This window comes from Castor canadensis, chromosome 4, assembly GCF_047511655.1.
Source record: "Castor canadensis chromosome 4, mCasCan1.hap1v2, whole genome shotgun sequence".
NCBI classification, from domain to species: Eukaryota; Metazoa; Chordata; class Mammalia; order Rodentia; family Castoridae; genus Castor; species Castor canadensis.
Window position 1 is genome coordinate 14,233,113 of NC_133389.1, and position 20,201 is coordinate 14,253,313.

The following is a 20,201-nucleotide window of genomic DNA, read 5'->3' on the forward strand; positions in this document are numbered from 1 at the left end:
AAAAAGTGTATATTATTATTCATTTTTTCATTCTTTTTTATTTCAGGCACTTTCTTTTAGTCAAGTCAGAGGTGAAGGTGGGGCTATTCACCAAGGTTTCCAGTTGCTTCTTACTGAAATTAACAAAACTGGCACTCAGTACTTACTCAGAACTGCCAACAGGCTCTTTGGAGAAAAGTCTTATGACTTCTTGGTAAGTCACACTTGCTTTTCACTAAGGAAATAAAGGCAGCTATGTGGTGGGAGTGGTATTAAGACTGTGTGTTGTGAACTCACACAGGTGGGCCTGCATTCAGTTCTCCATTCACTAACCTCGCAGTGTCAGTTTACTTCTCTATCAAATGGAGTTGCAGCAGATACTCTCCAGAGTTTTGTGGGGCTCCAAGAGGATGCTATCTCTAAAAGGACTAACACAGAGTTATTGTAATTGGGTGTGAATCAGCCAAAACAAAGCAGTCATCAAGATGAATATTTCTAGTCAGTACTTTGTAGATATTGTTGATCATTTTGTATATTGTCACATTTACTTAACTTTTTACACACTTAAATAATTGATTGCTTTTTCAGATACTGAAAATCTTTTGAAGTTTATTTTGGGATGATTAAACTGCATCTATTTGCTAAATAACTACTCAAGTAATTTCTTTTTTTTCTGGTGGTACTGGGGTTCCCTCTACTCCACCTGTTCTGCCCATTACCAAAAAAAAAATCACCAATTTTTTTTAATAATAAAGGTTTTCTCTATAAAGCCCAGTCTAGTGTTGAAAGCATGATCCTCCTGCCTAAGCTTTCAAGATGCTGTGATTATAGGCACACATCACTACAACTCACTGATCTTTGCAATGTCATTACATTTTGCCTTTTCCTGATTGATACACTGATGCAACAATATAGTATATAACTTTTTTCAATAGACTTCTTGCAGTTAGTAGTATTCATTTAAGTTTCCATCTTGTATTTTCATGGCTTTATGGCTCTTTTCATTTTGATACTTGTATTAGATTCCTTTCTGTTTTTGTGACAAATGCTTGAGAAAAAAAACTTAGAGGGAAGAAAGATGTATTTTGGCTAATGGTTTCAGAAATTTCAGTACAAGGTTGGCTGGCTCCATTGCCAAGGGCCTGTGGTGAGATAGAATTCATGGAAGCAGGAACCTGTTGCAAAGGAGGCTACTCCCCTCACAGCAGCCAGGAAGCACTGAGGTACAAAGACAGAATGGGCCAGGGAAAACACATATACCCTTCAATATAAACATTATTTTCTTTAGAAAGAAAGAATTTACAAAGGAAACAATCTTACTAAATTGTAGAGCAAATCATTGATGCTGATTTGGCCACATCTGAGCCCAGAATAAGCATATCTTATAAATACCACCTAGATCTCTCAGAATATCATGATGCTGCATTGAACTATAGCAATAGGAAAGGGCATGTGGCTGAATATGTTAGAAAACATCGACAAAAGCAAATGGCCAACATTTTTTTCTACAGGAATACTCAAAAATTTAACATGATTAAATGTAAACTTTGCATCTTCATTTTCAAGTTGGTGTTTTCATCTGTAAGCATGATGATTATATTCAGCTCCCCTCTAACACATGGACGCTCAAGAATGTTGGTGAATATTCCCTTTGAGTAGGACATTTTAAAAGACGATTTCTGACACATCACTTGCATGGGTATTTTCTAATTCTAGAAGGGAAACATTTTAACATTAAATCACCAGGAGAAAATGTGAAAGCTTATTTCAGAACAAATCCAAATATAAAATAGATTTCTTAATAAACTGAAATTTCAGGTTCAAATCAACATACAAGATTTAAATAATACTCAATAAGCAAGAATAAACTTAATTAATCCACTCTGTTTACTTTTCTACAAAACGCTCTATAGTTAAAAAAAATAAAGAATAAACCAGATTCAGAGAAAGACAGACCTTTTGCAAGTTGTAAGGGGCTAACTCTCTGTCTTGTGTAGGCCTCCTTTTTCTCACCTAGGTTTTAAACAAACATTTGTGCTCATCCATCTTTATTATCAAAAGAAGACTGACCATCATTGATTCTGCGTTTATGGCACACAAGGATGTCCTAGGAACTTGTAGGACAGCATTCTCTTCCCTACAATGTAGATGAGCAGAATAGCAAACAGCCACTTCATTTTTTAACAGCAGTGCTACCAAGGAGACAGGCACTCCTTGGTGACCACTTGGAAGAGGAGTATCAAAATGGTGCAGAGAAAGTGAAGAATCAAAAAGAAGGCTTCCCAAAGGGGACACTGGAGGTAAGAATGGAACATGTAGGTCTGATGAGAAATGAAGATAAGGAACTGAATAGGAATGATGCAAATTAGGAAGAGACTTAAACAACATGCTATGCAATTTGAACTTCATCACAAGTGTTTGAAAAGCTGAGAACTACATGGTCAAATTTGTGATCCAGATAGTATACAGTATAGATGATCTGGAGATCTGGGGAAAGAGGCCCAGGTACCTTTGATCACATACAAAGTGTGAAAAAGGAGGGCTGGAGGCATGGCTCAAGGGGTAGAGCATCTGGGAACAGTGTGATACCCTGAGTTCAAACTCTATTACCACCCAAAAAAAAGTGCAAAACAACAAGGGGTACACCCAAGGTTTTGCAGGGAGTAAAGCTGCTGGACTGGAAAAACCATGCAACATCAAATTTTCTGAAGTGATGCATCTTGCATGTTTTAAAGGGAATGTGAACAAAGGAACCAAGAACCACTATTGATAGTGCAAAATACATACCTGGCTGATTTTAAAGGGCATTTCCTTGGTCTGCTTTTTCTCAAACTGAGTATCCCAATTCCCTTTGATGTAGACGGAATTCACCAGAATCAGCTTAGTCAGTGAATCCATTGGATGTGGAGGCACGAAGTTTGCAGTTTTACCTGTAAGGAAAAAATTTAAAAGCCATTAAGCTAAGAGTGTCTGCTAATGCATCTACCAGGAAGATCTTCAAATTAATTACTCTCCTTAGGTGAGTTGGCAAGGTGAAGGAAGTTCATGATATCTCTAAATACAACCATGGGAAGAGATGCTTCTCCTAACAACAACAGTACAAACACTACAACAAAAATAGGGTGTAAGGCAGGGGGCAAGCAATGACTCACATTTATATCCCCTCCTACACAGCAGGCCTAAATAGAATAAAGAAGCTCCACGGACAGCCTGGGAAAAAGCAAGAGATTCTGTCTGTAAAATAACCTAAAAGCAACAGGGCAAAGGCATGGCTCAAGTGGTAGAGCACCTGCTAAGCAAGAGCAGACCTGAATTGAAACCCCAATACTACCAAAAATAGACTAACCATACACCCATGCAATTATAAATACAGTGACGGTCTCATAGGGACAATGGACACAATTACAATAAAATGCATAAAACAATCAGTAGATATGAATAGGTAGAGGATAAACTGTTAACATACTAGATGGAAAGGATTGGTTAGTGCCTATGGTTCAGATAAGGGGAATTAAAGTGTTGCTCAGAAAAGTGAATTGTTGTGTTTAGTTTAAAGAATAATTTATACAAAAAGCCTCAGGTTAAAAAGGGTTTTTGAAGCATCTTGCAACATTGTGTAAATACACAGTGTAATGTGGACAATAACAGAAAGACAACTAGAAATCTTTAATTTTATATTTTAAGCTATGGTAAAAAGAAACATTAGCTAATGTTAAGAATAAAAAATTGAAGTGTAGATATTTCTAAAGAGATGCACTGAATATTGAGAAGCTTTCAAAGGAAAGACCTGGGGCCAAAGCTCATTGTACAGAGCTTGACCCACTTGGACTAGGTCCTGAGCTCCACCCATAGTACTGAAAAAAGAAAAAGAGGCACGTAGGAAAAAGTCTATATGTACCCATTATTTCAAAAATGGATTTTAGAATTTGCATAGAGAAAAAACTCCTTTTCATAACAGACAATCTTTTTGAAAACACTGAAAATCTGACTGTTTAGAATACTATCTACTAAATAGTATTCTAACAGTATACATTCACCTGTAGTCTTATCAGCAACCCAGGTGTTTATGTGTTTTCTGGATGTTTCTGCCTCTTAACAAAGCCGAGCTGTTCCATTTTAGCTAGGTAAAATTTATAACAGGAATCTATAAAATGTTAGGTTAAATGGAGAGACTTGATCTTACAACAAAAAGTAATTAACAACAGCTTTCTTTTTCATAGTTTACTAAGAAAAAAATCAATAACTTTATGATATATCATATATAAAAAATAATAACATATAAGGAGTTAACATGAAGTCCTAATTCTTTTCAGATACACCTATTTCAGCTTTTCAACTAATTAAAATTATAATGTGTATATTTCACAATTTTCATGAACTGCAGAATCTGTTGAAAGAGGACCAAGGAAACCATCAATGAGATAATTCACTAGGCACTGTGAATTCAGCATAAAGACAAAGCAACTGTTAACATTAGGTGTTATATGCACCTAATGACAGAGCATGAAATGCATGAGAAAAAATTGATAGAACCCTGAAGGAAATAGCCGAATCCACTATTATAATTATAGATTTCAACATGCTTGTATCAGAAATGGACAGATTCAGCATGCAGAAAATCAGTGAGGATGAAATTGACTCAACAACACTTTCAACTAATTGGATATAATTGGCATCTCTCCACTAATTCATCTAAAGAGAGCAGATTAGGCATTCCTCTCAAGCACATAGGCAATGCATCTTGTGCCATTAAATTCACATTGACAAACTATAATAATAGAAATCATGTATGTCTGTTCTTAGTTCACTGTGGAATTAAACTACAAATCAACAAGAGAAAGAAGTCTGATAAATTTCCCAATACTAACATTAAAAACATACTTCTAAACAAGGAGTGAGTCAAAGAAGATATCCAAGGAGACATTTAAAAATACTTTGAACTAGTGAAAGTGAAACTCTCTGAAACACCATATTGAAAATGGGGAGCCTCAGAAACTTTCATTCATTGCTTTTTTTTAAATGTAAAATAGCATAGCTTGTTTGGAAGACAGTCTGGCATTTTCTACAAAACTAAAAATACCCCTACTATACGATCCAGTATTGTATTACTTGATAATTACACAAAATGACATGAAACAAAACCTGAACATTTATAACAGCTTTCTTCATAATTGCCTAAATTAGAAATATCCAAGAGGCCCTTCAGTAAATGAATGTGTAAATAAACTCTTGTACATCCAAAAAATGGAGTATTATTCAGCACTGTTAACTCCAAAACATAGAGTGTTATTCAGCTTGGCATGAAGTGTCCTCTCAAAAGGCTTTGCTGAAGGCTTGTGCCCAGCTGGGAGCGCTGCCGAGAGGTGACTGTTTCATTGCTATGCTGAGTCACCAATGGGTTAATCTGTGGATGAGCTCTGCCTCACCACTGGCCTTTAGCAATGGGGTCTACTCACCATGTTCTAAACTCTCTGTGACTATTAGCCAAAATACATCTTTCATCCCTGTAAGGGGAACCCTGTCTCATTTAAAAATCATTAGTGATTGGGTTCTGGGAATGGGCAGAATAGGTGGGGCACAGGGAATTCTTAGTTTACTCTGACTGCCACTATACTGCTTGATAGATGTCACTGTACATTTGCCCACAACCACAGAATATTCACCAAGAGTGAGCTTTGATGTGAACTATGGACTCTGACTGATATTGTGTCAGGTATTCTCTTCAGTTGAAAATAATATAGTGTTCTGGTGAAGGATGCTATTAATGGGAGAGAGGCTATTCATTAATTTGATTTTTATATGAGCCTAAAAGTAGTCAAATAAAAAAAAGAGCTTTGAGATGCACTAACTGCACAATAGGTCAGTCCTGAAAACAACTGAGCCTGTTGAGTGAGCCTTCATACAATAAGTGCTATGGCTGAGTCTGTGATTTAGAACCATAGACGATCGACCAGTGTCAGTCATTCCATATTATACAGTGAAGTGTGTACTTCTAGATGAGTCCTCTGTGCCAGAAATTTCTGTGACTGTGAGAACGTTGTAAGTCTGCAGTGTCAAAAATGATGCTTATGGCTATTGGGCACTTGAAATATATTCATGGGACTGAGAAATTAAACATTTACTTATCAAATTTCAATTAATTACATTAAAATTTTAACGAAGACTTATAGCAGTGGCTACCACTCTGAATGTTTTGGAATATCATCCAAAAAGTTCAAATGATATTTATTTGTTTAATATATGCTATGAAGTTATAATGACATTAATGAACACTTATATTTTGCCATATAAAAGAAAAATGAAATGGAAATTGAATAGATTGAAATAGTTACTTTTTGGTTGCACACTATGGTTTTCCAAAATTACGTTCAAATTGCTTATAGCTAAAATTTTAATTCCTTTTTTCCAAATTCTTTTTGATATGAGAGAATTTTATATTTCTGTTTCAGTATAATAGTAGAGAAAAAATTGTGACCAAGTAGTTATGACACAAGTTTTGAAATTTGTTAACGGTGTGACCTTGAAAAAATTGCTTTTTCTCCTTATAACTCTGTGTTGTTTACTGTACAATAAAGAAGTAGTAACAGCTACACCTTTTGGGTACCTGATGAATAATTTTCACTAATCCTGTTTCAGGTAACAGGACTGAATTCTCAGTATGTTTTGACACTGTATTAATTCTTATACATCATCTCATTATTCATGCTTTGCCATTTAAGCTGGTTCTGTTTATTTGATAATGGTAGTGAATGTTCTAAAAACTCTCACTTAAATAAAATGACAAGAAAGTATACAGACCACTCACATATTGAAGACTTGCCCCAATGCTCCTGTGCCTTTTCAATTTTTGAACACACTTAATATAATTTCTGCTATTTTTGGTTGCCATTTTATGACCATAACTAAACTAAATGAACATCTAATTATATATTGCTATAGGATTTTTGGAAGAATAAATTCATGAGATATAATTAAGATATTCATCACCTCTTGATCACATAATCCATTATTCAAATAAAATTTAAATATAAATGCTTTTCTTAAATTACCATCCAAAGAGATACATAAGAAAAGAAAATTGATCAATTCTTGATGTTTGCTAGATGTTTAGGGAACTAAACAAGACTGATAAAAATATGTAAAAGGAATTATCCAATCACACTCACATGTATAAGCCTTACCCATAATTGACCTTGCCTGATGACCTTCACTTTATGCCATTTGTTATGAAATGATTAGTTTGAAAACCAGTGAAATATCAAATGGTAATGTTTTGATATTCTAAACATGTAAATAATTCTTACAAATGAGTAAGAAAAAAGCATAGAGACCCTTAGAAAAATATACAAAGAGTATAGCTACAGGAAATTCACAGAGAAGATATAAATGCTAGATAAATATGAGAAAAGCTCCTCATTTCCATTAATAATTGAAATTTAAAAAGATAACGACAGGCATTGTTGATGGTAGTGGAAGAACTAAGAAATTTATGAATGCTCTGGCAGGAACACAAATGACTACTGCATTGCTCAACGTAATTTGACCTTGGTGATTGAAAGTGAAAGTTCATTCCCTTCCTCCCTCTAGAAATCCATCTCAAGGAGTAACATATGCACATAGGTGCAAAATCCTATACAAGAACATTATTGTTTGTAATGGTCCACATTAGATACAATCCTAAAAGCTTATCAGTTGAAGGCTTTGCTGCATTATGGTGCATTCATATTTAGAAATGTCAGACATTGGTTTAAAAAAGAGTGATGTTTATCCACTATATATGATGGATAGGATTCAATTTGCATTATGAAGTGAAAGGAAACAAATTGCATAATAATCTATATGATATAATACTAATACACTGGAAAATACAGACACCAAAATTTCTATTCATGAAGGAGGAAACATCACCTTTTTCAAGGCTCTTACGTGGGTATCTATAGTCATGGGATTGTAATAGGTTGATGAGACACCTGTTAAATCTCCTTTATTTGCATCTTCTTATAATAAGAAATTACTTGACCAAAGCTTAGAGTTCAAACCCCAATATCTCCAGGAGAAAAGAAACTACTTGAGTAGATATTTTTTAATTGACGAAGGCCGAAAGCACAGCAAGCAAATAGATGCAGTTTAACCATCCAAAAATAAACTTCAAAAGATTTTCATTGTCTGAAAAAACATTCATTTAAGTGTGTAAAGAGTTTAAATAAATTTGAGAACATACAAAATAATCAACAATAGCTGCAAAGTAATGACTCAAAATCTTCATCCTGACCAACGCTTTGTTTTGACTGATTCACATCCAATTGCACTACCTCTGCATTAGTCCTTTTAGAAATAGCATCTTTCGGAAGGTTCAGAAGGCTCTGAACACGATTTGCTGCAACTCCACTTGACAGACAAGAGCACTGACACAGAGGAGCTATGCTAGGTTAGGGAATGGAGACCTGAGTGCAGGACCACCTGTGTGAGTTCATAGCGCACAGTCTTAATACCACTCCCACCACATGGCTATGTTTATTTCCTTAGTGAAAAGCAAGAGTGACTCATCGAGAGGAAGTCATAAGATTTTCTCCAAAGAGCCTGTTGGCAATCCTAAGCAAGTACTGAGTGTCAGTTTTGTTAATTTCAGTAAGAAGCAACTGGAAACTTTGGCCAATATCCCCACATTCACCTCTGACTTGATAAAAATTAAGTGCTTGAAATAAAAAAGAAAGAAAGAAAGAAGGAATAACAATACATATTTTCAGGATTCCTTGTCTTCTTAAAGAAATGACTACAACAGCAACGTGAGCACTTAGAGCTTTGTAGATCCATACTAGTGCTTAAAAGATGACTGATTAAAGATGTGAAGTGTCTTGAAATCCACTGTCAAAATATGAATTTTAATGCTATACCAAGATGCCTAAAACTGGGTAGTTTATAAAGAACAGGAATATATTTGTCATAGTTCAGGCTACTGAAAGCCCAAGATCAAGATGCATCAGGTTCAATTGCCTGGATTGAGCTGTGTCGTCCCAAAGGGAGGAACACTGTCCTCACCTGGTGAATTGCAGAAGGGTAGCTAACCAAACACTGCAGGAAGCCTGTTTACCCATGCACGAAGGAGAAGCCTTCATAGACTGTCACCTCTTAAGGACTCTGCATCTTCACACTGTCACATTGGTACCACCTACGTTCTTAAAGTACAGCCGACACTTTCATGGGGATACATTCAAACCTTAACAGTTCAGTCTCCCTACATAAACCTCCTCTAATAAATCCCTTTATTGAATTCTTAAATTAATCAGAAATTACTAAGTATCAGCATAAGTGGAAATGCAATTATCCATAATTACCAAAGTATCAGCATAAGTGGAAATGCAATTATCCATAATTACCATTTCAGGTTTGAAATGCTTGCTAACTGTGGTAGTTCGCCAGCAAGCAAGGGTGCCAACCATAAGTCTAAACTTGCATCCAATTCACTTGAATAGGGTGATTGAACACAAGGTGAGAAAGAGAAAGGGAGCAAGTGCTATAGTTGGATCTGAAGATGCCCTTTGTCATACAGTATGATATACATGTGTTGCTTCTAATACCAAAAGATGGGGTCTAGAAGGGCATATGGCACATGCCTATAATTCCACTACTTAGGAAGCTGATGCAGGAGGACAGTAAGGAGGAGGTCAGCCTGGATTGTACACCAAGACACTTTCTCAAAAAAAAAAAAAAATCAAAAGACAAGTAAATAATGGAATCTCCACAGTTTCCTTGGACCTGACTTAAGACTTAATACTTGCTCTGAGAAGTAGAAAGTAGAAGTGACACTTGTCTAAGCTGAATGTTTAAAAAAGTCAGTCAGCCTTCTACTTTCACTCAGTTGTAATTCAACTACCCTGGCATAAGGAATTCCAGGCTGACCTAGGAAAGGCCACACAGAAGGGTTATAGAAGAATGGAAAGACTTCCTTATTTCATGCAGGAGGACAGAAGCATCAGCTGTCAGCCAACACAAAGGCCACAGACTTAAGCAACTTTCATCCAGCTGCCTACTGCAGCACCCACATGAGGGAGCACAGGCCACGAAGAATGGCTGGCCAGTGTCTGTGTCCAGCAAGTGCCCATCCTCATCCCTGTGCCTGTAGCAGAGTTGTGCATGCATAACCATTTCTTTGGGATTTGAAATGTAGAAGGTTATGTAAATTGACAAGTTCATTGTAGTATTTATTGTTTCTGGAAATGGTTTGAGGTACCTGTGTCATTTGGGCAGCTGTGGTTCCCTTCGCCCTCATGTTTGCCAAGGTTGAGAAGATGCTCAAGGGTGAAAAAATACATTTTCTGAGTTGTTTGCACACAGCTTTTTCAAAAGGTTCATGGCAAACTTGCCATTTCCTTCTGACAGATCATCCATGGTGTCAAATGTAAAACACTGAACTTGAAGACTGAATTTCACAAATACAAGTTTCCATGTCTTGAATATTCACTCTACTTATTAATAGCTATAGTTGATAATTTCATTCAATGAGTAAATGGGTACATAGGAAAAACTAAATTTGTGTGTGTGTGTAGACCTAGGTCTATAATGTATGTTTTTAATGTTAAAATTAAAAACTGACAAATAATATTTATAATATAATCACATTTTTTCATAAAGCTATAAAACAGGGTCACATAATTAATACATATTTGCAAGCATAGGGAATGTATGGAGGAATACAATACGACAGTTTGTTTCTTTAGGTGAAATCTGAAATTACGTTAGAGTTGTTACTTACATCTTAGTATTATTTGATTTATTGTATGGAATTGTATGAAGTTATAATTTGAAAATAGTTCAATATGATAAATTCCGCTAACAAAATCTAAGTGATTGAATATTTTATAATGTTCAACGAAGACCCATTTTTCAACATGCTGTATTCATTTTCTAGGACTTTAACAATAACTTATCACAAAATGAATTCTTTAAGGCAGGAGGTTTCTTTTTCGCATTATAGAAATCTGAAATCAGTGTGTGAGCAGGATGGACACCTGGTGGAGGTGCTGAGAGAAAGGACATCCCTGTCTTGTCCCAGCTTCTGGACATTGCGCCAGCAATACATGGCATTTCTTGCCTTGTAGAAATGGAGTGACACTGGCTTCCTCCAAATTTTACCCATCTTCACATCATCTTCTTCTCTATATTTTTCCACTTCTTAAAAGGGTTTTTGTTACTGGATTAATGGCTGACACTAAATCAAGTATGATTTCATCTTGACCCTACATCAAAATAAAGTCTCATTATGAGGTTCCACATGGATATGAGTTCTAGGGAGCAGTATTCAATCCACTGGAACTGGTCTGTAGAATGCATGACCTTCTCCATCTCTACCTTATCAGCCTCGAAAAGTCAGAGATCCACAAGTCCGTGTAGCCCTTGCCATGCTAGCCATTGGTTTTTGCACATGGCTGCCAAGCAGGGTCTCTGTCTGGTAAAATTGAGCAGTCAGGGATGGAATGGAGCAAGAGAGTCATTAAGACCATTAGCAACAGCAGAATCATAAGATGGAAGGGCAGAACAGGTGTTTAGAGATAAGGTCACAAATTTCTTACTCTACTTGTTGAACTTAAAGCAGAAGGGGCACTCTCACCAATGCCCTGTCTTTCCATGGCTGCTCAAGTTGTCTTGACCGGAGGAAGGGCTGGACAGGTAGGGTAGAACCTAAATGAGAGAACAAGTGATGAACAAAGAGAAAGTCAGCAAGCACAACAGAGCAGGCCCAGGACCCAGGCAGGGAGTTCTGGGAGCAGCGCTGTTGGCTCTGGCATCTTTCATAAACACTTACCACATCAACATTTTAACAAGGCACTGAGCACTGTAATACATTCCCAGTGACTCATCTAAAAATGACAGAAATTGAACACACTTGAGTAAAAATATTTGATTTCCACATATATTAAAATTCTGTAAACAATAACAGATGAATAACAAAATAAGAAAACATTTACAAAAACAACTTCAAATGCCAATTCAAGAGCTCAAAATGCATATGCTTGAAACGCAGACTCCAATAGCTCTATTAGAGAGACATTTGCAACTTTACAAGAAAAACATCAATAAACGTTATTTGGAAAACTTTTAATATCAAAGAAAATGAATAAATACTATTTTTGGAATAGAATGTTTTAAATGGTGCACTAAGGCTTCCTTCCCTTGGCAAAGACCAAGTGGAACATATTCATTTATAAATGAAATCCTAAGTATAAAAGGTATTCATTTGTAATCCTGGTAAAGTAGGCATTCTTCCCTGCACTCTACAAGTATGAGTTGGGATGCCAATATTTCCAGAGTTTAATCCACAGTTATGTTTTCAGAAGGAAACAAGACTCTTAGAAAAAGGGAAGAAACTGGGGAGAGCTGAAAGAGAGCAATGAGAATATATAGTTATTTTGAATCAAAAGCTCTATTTCAAAATATTTCCCTAAAGCCAAATCTCAAAAGTACGGAGACAAATACAATGCATGAAGATGAATACAAGACAAATCTGAAATTCACAGTAATAATCTTACATATCTGTCACATTCATGATTGAATACTAATGAAAGTTTTGAATTCCAAAATTCCATAGGAAAATATAATATTAAGAATAAATTAGTAATAAAATTACACATAATACACTTGGTTTTCTGCATTATATTTTGGTTAAGAAATGTTTGTTTTCTTCTTGATGTTGTATTTTTCGCATTGTGAATACTGGGAATCTCTTTAAGTTGGCTACCATATCTGTTTGCCTTATCACATCCATCCTTGATCAGGAAGGAGGTTTTACCTATTTGATTTTTTTCTAGCTCAAAAATGATACCAGCTCCTGTCCTGGTATCTTCTAAGTGGAAAGAGTCATAAAATAAAAAATCAGAATATTCAGAAAGTATATGAATGTTGGTAATGATGAAAAATGTAGCTGCTATTTGTGCATGATACTAGTGACAAAGCTAAACAAAACATGTTGCATAGGTGATTGTCATTTAGATTGCACTCACCTTCTGTTTCTAAGACATAGAGCATTTACAGGTTTTCACTTGGAATCCAACTGCATTACCCTTCTCTTTCCCAGTTTTCATGCATTGCCTCAAGTCCTGTTGATTGCTCTCATTATTGACACTATGCATTTCTGTACCTGTTGCTCTTTAGGGTGCTGCATATCTGTCTCATCTGAGATAACCCTGTGAGGATGTTCTTTGCTTTGAATCCCAATCGTTTTCTGCCTTATGACTTATTGCCTTGTTTTGATGGGAAGAATGAGTCACAGGAATGTGGATTTGATGAAGAAACATGGCACAAAGGGTTTTCCAGAGATGAATCTTCTGGTGGGACTATTGGGCTTTCTGGAGATAGGGGAAATGGGGCTTCATTTAATCTTTAGCTCCTATTTCCAGCCCACTGTGGCCCCTAATGGTCCCTATGGAATCCCAGTTCAAGATGGAATTCCAGCACCAGATCCTGTAGCCGTGAGGCACAGAAGCCAAGGGTGGAAGGATAGCTAATGGAGGGTCATTTGATGGCCAGGACTGGGTAACAATCCACTCATTCTGTGATGGGACTTTAGACCAATGCGCCTATTTCCTTCCTGCCTTTTCATTCCTAGTGGTAGAGGGAACTTCTCACTCCAATATTGAGCCTATTGCTCCTCGTGAGGTGTTTCCCCTCCACAGACACAGGGATAATCTTCCTGTAGGCACTCCTCCACCTGATTTCCCAGAATTCTGCTGAAATCTGTGGAATCTTTGACTCCTCCCTTAGTTTATTGTAAATCACAGTGCACGTTACTGAGCCCAAAGGAAAACAGACACATTGTTTAATATTGGTGTCATTTTCAGATCACATCATCTCAGTCCTTCAACCACACGGGGAAGATAGTTTTGAGTCACACTTTTGTTATCAGACACAATCAGCCTAGAAGCAAAAGTCTCGGACAGTCTTCCCAGACATCAAAATATTAATTTCCTGCAAGTTTTTTTCCCAAAAGCTGAGTTTTACAGGATTAGAGATAAGAAAGTAACTTCTGTGCTGAATTCATCTAGCACACCGAAATTCAAACATGATTTAATGTTCCTCATCTCCTCTTAGCCTCAAGATAAGAGATCATAAAGTATTTACCTACACGGATTTTTACTAAAACAAGATAATCATGAGATCTTATGACTTTCTGTGCATGCCTGAATAGATTGACAGTGTTGAGAAATGGCCAAAATCAGGAGATCAGGGCAGGATGTTGAATCCCATGCACTGTTCTTCAAAAAAGCACAGAGAGATCCTAGGTCAGCTTTCTGTGAGACCCACACCTCTCTCTGGGTGTCCCACTGCCTTGAGGATTTCCAATGCCAGGCTCCCTGCAGTGTCACTTGTTACTATGCAGCCCAGATACTCAGCATTGGATACCTGGGTGGATCCCCCATCCTACTATTATTCCGGCCCTCTTTCTAGGGTTCCAGGTGAGCACTCCCAGTTCTGGTGGTCCCCAGCATCACAGTCACTCTGTTAGGCGTACCTGAGAGAAGGCATCGCCTTCCACATAGGTTTCCTGGCTGGAGCTCCTGAGGACATTCCTCCCTTCACACAACAATCCCAGCTTTTCATCCACTTTCCCTGCCAGACCTTCCTGCAACTGTTGCCTCAAGTGAGGCCATGCTCTTTCCCTAGAGAGCACCTGCCCATTAAAGACTGGTGGGGGACCCACAGAAATTGAAGAGCTTGGGGAAAGGATTTCTCAGACTCTTACACTTTCCAAAGATGCTGGAGCACGTAACTGGATGCCTGCTGCTGGAGCAGGTCCCAAAGCCAGGTATTAACCTCGAGTTATGTGTCAGGGGAGTAGTATGTAAACCACAAAGCAGTGCTGCTCTCTAATATTACCTGGTTGGGGAGAGTGGAGTCCTGAAAGTTGGAGAGCTCTAAAGGAGGCTGGGTTTCCAGATACACAGAGTTTTCTTGATTTGCAGAGGATTGCAGATTCTTGGGCAAGAGGAAACAGACCCCAATTTAGGGGAGTTTTCTCTCTGCAAGCAGTTAAACTCCTCTCTCTAACCTAGCTTCCTTTGTCTTTGCAGAGAACTGAATTGGAGCTTCAGTAATCAAAACATTGCCAGCTCCTAGTACACCCACAGAAGCTGCACATTGCAGAAGTGAAACATAAAAGGAGCAATACTACTCACTTTGTAGTATGGTGCTGACAAACTCACCATCCATTGTGAAATCCCTGTCTACCACTTTGAGCAGTCACTATGGAAGTGGGGAGAATCCTAGACAAACTTTTAAAACTGGGAAGTTCCTCTTAGGAAACTTAAATCCCTAGCTTGTGCCCACCTTTCTCAGCATCAGTGTTTTAAGCAGATAACTCCATGATAATGGAGTTTCCCAGACTTTTCTGAACATGTAGCAACATCACTGGCCTCTACTCACTGGAAGCCAAAGGGGATTTTCTTCATTAATTTTATTTGGCAGCAGTCAAACATGGAGGAATGCTCAGAGATACCTCACTTCCTATCCTCTCCAATCCTTTTCATCCCAGGTTTACTAGTTTCAGATTTATCTTTCTAGTCTTTTTTTCCCAAATGAAGTAACATTAGATATATCCAATTTCCCTACATTTTTTTTAAATCTAAGAACACGTGTTTATCATTTTCAACTTTTCTTTTTCTTTAACACAGGTTTTGTAACTTATTCTAACTTCAGACGTAGACATCTTCCTTATTCTTTTTTCATGGCCTATTTTTTTGAGGTATGAGGGTAACTATGTATACCACTAATAGATAATTAAAATGAGTGATTTCCAAACTTGCCTCATTACAAATAATGCTACAATGAGAGTGGAACTTATCAAACTTTGCATAGAAATTGTCCACACTTGTTAAAATGCAGATTCCAGTGCTGATATTCAATATTTCTAACAAGCTCTCTGGTAAATGATGTAGCTTGTCTGTGATCCACACTTTTTTGTTGTTGTTTTCTTCTTTTTTAAATTAGGATATGTTCATTGTAAAGGGGGGATTCTTTGTGACAATTTTGAGTAGGCTTACATTGTATATTGGTTAGACTGACCCCACCGTCCCCCTAAACCCTTCCCTGCCCCATTTATAGCACTTGATGAGGATTTGTCATTCTATTTCATATATGTATATGATGCACATCAACCGTATTCCCTCATCGTCATCTGCTCCATTCCCCTTCCCCTTCCCATAAGTACCCTCCACACACACTGACTTACTGTGCCTCAGGGAAGGAATGAAACACAGAACATGGAGTGGCACCTGACAAAGTGAAGAAACAAAAGAGCTCTGAGTTTAAATGCATATTTGTGGAAGTCATGGTTGTGAGAACAATACCAAGAATCACAAAGAGTTTGCTAAGTGGCAGTGCCACCACAGCCAAAATGACCACAAGACCCAAGGAAAATGATAAATTCAGACTCTAGAAAACATTTACATGCAAACACACACACAAGTATGGAATTTCAAAATGAGACCCTAATATCTAATTTCCTACCACTACAAGGATATGTTCAATTTAGGGTGCAGGCACATTTTAAGGTGTCAGAGGAAAAGCAAGTCAGTAAAAGAAAGGAGAAGGGTTATATCCAAGGTATATGACTATTTTCTTAAGGAGTGCAGTCTCAGCCACAGAGTCAATACCACTGGCTTTGCTGTGCTGGATAAAGAAAAGGAAGGGATGGTCAGTACAGAACTTGGGAGTGACTGGAATGCGTGCACAGAGAGTCCTGGCATGGGCAAATGTGGCTGCTGCTGCTCCTGTACCTTCCTCAGTCACCTCCACAAAGGCCTTGTGTATGACCATGGATAAACACAGCTATTTCTTAAGCACATTCCAGAGAAGTCAGCCCTGGCTTGTTCAAAGACATCAACCATGTTCCAATCTCGAAGGACATCTTCTATGTTGTAATTTTCCTCCTGTTTAAATCTAAAAGGGAAACTTCTACTTCTCTTTTCTACATATTCTCTAGCCTTCTCAATTCTATGAGTTTCTCATAAGAGAGATCTTTTTTCCTCCTAGAAAAGAAAGTTGGACATTTTAATGTCTGGACTAGTGTTGTCCAATTCATTTTTCTTCTCTGATGTTAGTGCTATTCATCTGTGCTGTACTATTAGAGTAGCCACTAACCAAATATGGACACTGAGGGCTAGAATTGTGGGTAAAACAAGAAATGAGCTGAAGATTAACATTTTACTGAATTTGAATGCATACAGTCAGTGGTGATTAGTGGCAACCTTATTGAAGAGCACATATCTGGAAGAAAGCATAATACAGCTTGAAGTAAGTGATGATTTTACATTTCTTTGCCTTTATTCCTAAATTCCAAAAAGTTAGGAAAAGAGTATTTTCTGAGGCATAAACATATAAGTGAGGTCGTGCTTGGACTGCATTTGTGACAGGATGGTGGTCCTCTTCAAGTATGGGGTTCTATATTACTGGAAGCATGTCAAGGTGGGATTTTGCTTTCATCTGGACTCACTACTAATGGATCCATCACCTTTCTATGTTTGTTTAACTTCCAAATTCTCCCCAGTCTGGCCCTTTCTCTGTCTCCTTTACCAGTGTTTTTGTTATGAGTTGTTGTAAGGCCAGAGCATCCTCCATTCTGATTCAGTTCCATTCTCCCTTTTCTACTTAATTCCTTTAGCCATAGGGCTTGGCTTTCTGAAAAAGTCAATCACTGACCTTCTAAAAGTCTTCACTGATTTCTACAACCTTGTTAGTCAGACTATGGTCCATGGGCCATGCTTCTGCATCACCTGTTAGGTCGTTACGCATGCAATCTCCCGCACCATCACATGCCAACTAAATAAGAACCTAAGCGTAGTAATATTCCCAGAAGATTCATAGAGTCACTGGAGTTCTGTGTCACATGACTGCTTTAGAGCACAAAGCCATGATGCAACGCCTTTGGGAAGAAGCCACTAAAAATAGTCACAGGAAAATCTGTGCTTTGGAATGAATATGTTGTATATGTCATCTTTTTTAATCCTACAATAACCGTTATAAATAATGTATGGTTTGGGTTTTAATGTCCTCCAAAGGCCATACACTAAAGACTTTTGAGAATTGATTGGGTTATGAGAACTCTGACTTCATCTATGGATTAATCCATTAGTAGATACATAGTTTTAGGGCAATATTTGAAGGTGTGGAAATTTAGGATTTAGGACCTATTTGAAGAATCCTTTGGGCATGACTTTGTGAACTGAATTTTGCCCCTGGTGTCTCCTTCTGTTTCTCCCCTCTTCCCTGCCCCTCATTTTCCCTCTGTCCCTTTGCCATAAGGTGGGCAGATTGGTCTACCTATATACTCTCTACCATGATGTTCCACCTTGCCCCAGACCCAAAGTTTAGGAAGAAGTGACCATGAACTGAATCTTCTGATGTCACAAGCCAAAATAAATTGTTCTTCCTTTTAAGTTATTTATAATAGGAAATTATCACAGCAATAGAAATGGTGCTGACACAAAAGGGTACTGCCATTATTTTCTTTAGCAAGAAGCAAGCTGAGGGAGGAAAACTTACTAATTTGTAAAGCAGGACATTGACCCTGATTTGGCTACATTGAGCCCAGAAGAAGTGAATTTTCTAAATACCTGCTCAACATTATGAATACCATCACACTGGATGTAACCATAAGAATGAGAATGGGCTTGACATTAAACATGTTAAGAAAACAGCAATAAAAACAAATTTCTAATAGTTCTTTTCTAAAGAGCTACTCAGCCATTTCACATGATTGAATGTAAACTTTGCACACTCATTACCATTTTCAAGGTGGTGTTTGCATTTGGAAGCTGATGACCGTATTTGGTTTCACCTCCGAAAAAGGGAAACACAAGAATGTTGGTGAATATTTCTTTTACATCAGACTACTTAAAAGACAATTTCTTTTTTTTTTTTTTTTCATTTTTCTTTTATTATTCATATGTGCATACAAGGCTTGGTTTATTTCTCCCCCCTGCCCCCACCCCCTCCCTTACCACCCACTCCACCCCCTCCCGCTCCCCCCCTCAATACCCAGCAGAAACTATTTTGCCCTTATCTCTAATTTTGTTGTAGAGAGAGTATAAGCAATAATAGGAAGGAACAAGGGGTTTTGCTGGTTGAGATAAGGATAGCTATACAGGGCATTGACTCACATTGATTTCCTGTGCGTGGGTGTTACCTTCTAGGTTAATTCTTTTTGATCTAACCTTTTCTCTAGTTCCTGGTCCCCTTTTCCTATTGGCCTCAGTTGCTTTAAGGTATCTGCTTTAGTTTCTCTGCATTAAGGGCAACAAATGCTAGCTAATTTTTTAGGTGTCTTACCTATCCTCACCCCTCCCTTGTGTGCTCTCGCTTTTATCATGTGCTCATAGTCCAATCCCCTTGTTGTGTTTGCCCTTGATCTAATGTCCACATATGAGGGAGAACATACGATTTTTGTCTTTTGAGCCAGGCTAACCTCACTCAGAATGATGCTCTCCAATTCCATCCATTTACCAGCGAATGATAACATTTCGTTCTTCTTCATGGCTGCATAAAATTCCATTGTGTATAGATACCACATTTTCTTAATCCATTCGTCAGTGCTGTGGCATCTTGGCTGTTTCCATAACTTGGCTATTGTGAATAGTGCCACAATAAACATGGATGTGCAGGTGCCTCTGGAGTAACAGTCTTTTGGGTATATCCCCAAGAGTGGTATTGCTGGATCAAATGGTAGATCGATGTCCAGCTTTTTAAGTAGCCTCCAGATTTTTTTCCAGAGTGGTTGTACTAGTCTACATTCCCACCAACAGTGTAAGAGGGTTCCTTTTTCCCCGCATCCTCGCCAACACCTGTTGTTGGTGGTGTTGCTGATGATGGCTATTCTAACAGGGGTGAGGTGGAATCTTAGTGTGGTTTTAATTTGCATTTCCTTTATTGCTAGAGATGGTGAGCATTTTTTCATGTGTTTTCTGGCCATTTGAATTTCTTCTTTTGAGAAAGTTCTGTTTAGTTCACATGCCCATTTCTTTATTGGTTCATTAGTTTTGGGAGAATTTAGTTTTTTAAGTTCCCTATATATCAGTCCTTTGTCTGATGTATAATTGGCAAATATTTTCTCCCACTCTGTGGGTGTTCTCTTCAGTTTAGAGACCATTTCTTTTGATGAACAGAAGCTTTTTAGTTTTATGAGGTCCCATTTATCTATGCTATCTTTTAGTTGCTGTGCTGCTGGGGTTTCA

The 20,201-nt window shown here is 37.6% G+C and overlaps 1 pseudogene; it reads right to left on the bottom strand.

Annotated features, from left to right (window-relative positions):
* Nucleotides 1-1,685: 1,685 nt before the first annotated feature.
* The window catches only part of LOC109693399 (serpin B6-like), a 44,014-nt pseudogene continuing 25,498 nt past the window's right edge, over nt 1,686-20,201 (bottom strand).